Raw genomic sequence first — 1,805 nt, 5'->3', positions numbered from 1 at the left:
TATGGTAAATAAGATTGGGGAGTTACAGGTGCAGGCTGCCATGTGGGAATATTATGTTGTTGTGGTAACAAAGACCTAGATCAAGGAAATGTGAGTGAGTGTTAAGTATCCCTGGATACAAAACATTCAGAAAGATAAAAAAAGGAGGGTGTGGTGGAAGTATTTGTTAAGCATGGCATTGCGCTGAAGAAAGCGCCAGAGGGTTCAAGAGACAGCATCAATTTGACTAAAACTATGGCATGGAAAAGATACAGCTATATTGCTCCAACAATATTATAAGCCAATAATTAACAGAAAAATTATAAAAGAACAGTGGGAAGATTGTAGAAGAACAAATCTGAGGCAAAATTACAGAGAAGAAACATTACAGAGTCATGAAAATGAAAGACTTTGATTATCAGAATATGGATTGGGATATGGTGGTGTAAGGAGCAGAGGGGGCAAATGTTCCTAGACTGTGTTCAGAGAATTTCCAACTGGAGTATGTTTCCAGTTCAATGAGAACGGATGCACTGCTAGACTTGTTTCTTGGGAATGAGGTAAATTGTGTCAGTGAGGGAGCATTTTGGGGACAGTGATCATAATATCAGATGATTGAGAATGACAGTGGAAAATGTCAGTAAATAACTCAAGAGTAAGAGTAATTAACTGGACTTTAACAGGGCAAGTATAGAACTGGATGGACTGCACCCAAAGTTTGCCAAAGAGAATTTGCAAGACAAACAGAAATTGCTGGAGAAACTCAGTATGCACAGTAGCATCTATGGAGAGAGACACAGAGTTCATGTTTCCAAGATAAAGTTTCATACTGGACTTGAAATGTCAACTCTATTTCTCTCCACAGATGCTGCCCAACTTGCTGAGTTTTTCCAGCATTTTCTTTTTTTATTTCAGATCGCCAGCATTTCTAGTATTTTGCTTTTTTCAGGAAAAAAACTATAGCTGAACAATGAATTATTTTCATAGAGGAGACAGTTTAGACACAATCAAGGTTTATTCCCCCCAAAAGGAAAATTGGGCAAACTAATCCAGAGCTCTCTTGATGAAAAAGGAGACAGAGATTAAGGTGAAGAGGAAGAATGTGCTGATAACAGGTGTCAGGTAGAAAATACAATTGAAAACTAAGAGGAATATAGAAGGTTCAGAAAAAGTTTTCAAAAGTAAATAAGAGAAGCAAAGAGGATGAGCAAAAAGAAAAGAAACTGACAGCTAACATATGGGAGAATCCCAAAGTCTTCTAAAGTCAAAAAATTAGTAAAATGGTGGTAAAATGTGATGTATGGCTAATTAATTTCACAAGAAGGGTTCAAAATTGATAAGAAGGAAGCATTGGATAAACCTTAAAATTGGCAAGACATTGTGACTGGACGAGATATATCCAAGGATATTTAAGGACGTGAGATTAGAAATTGTGGAGGTGGGGATCCAAGATGGCGGCGACCCAGCAAGACTGAGTCTATAATGCTCCTCCCAAGACTTGGGTACAGTGGGTCACCCACCCCCTACCACGCTCACCAAATCATTTATAATAGTTGTGTAATTTAATTAGTTGTGTAATATTACATTTAAACAATTTAATCCTAAATTAAAATAACTAAAGGGAAGGGAGCCCGCAGCTCTCAGCAAGCAGGAACCCCTCCCCCACCCTCTCCAGCTGCAGCAGAGGAGTCCACAGCCGCCCCGGGGGACTTACCTACAGTAACAAGCCCTGCAGAAATGATTTCCAAGCTTGACTCGAAGATCGATGCCTTTATTGCAGAATCCAGAAATCGTTGGGACTCGCTCTCGGCCGCGCTGCAGAAGCA

This window comes from Chiloscyllium plagiosum, chromosome 37, assembly GCF_004010195.1.
Source record: "Chiloscyllium plagiosum isolate BGI_BamShark_2017 chromosome 37, ASM401019v2, whole genome shotgun sequence".
In the NCBI taxonomy this organism is placed as follows: Eukaryota; Metazoa; Chordata; class Chondrichthyes; order Orectolobiformes; family Hemiscylliidae; genus Chiloscyllium; species Chiloscyllium plagiosum.
Note: the sequence above shows the minus strand (reverse complement) of the source record.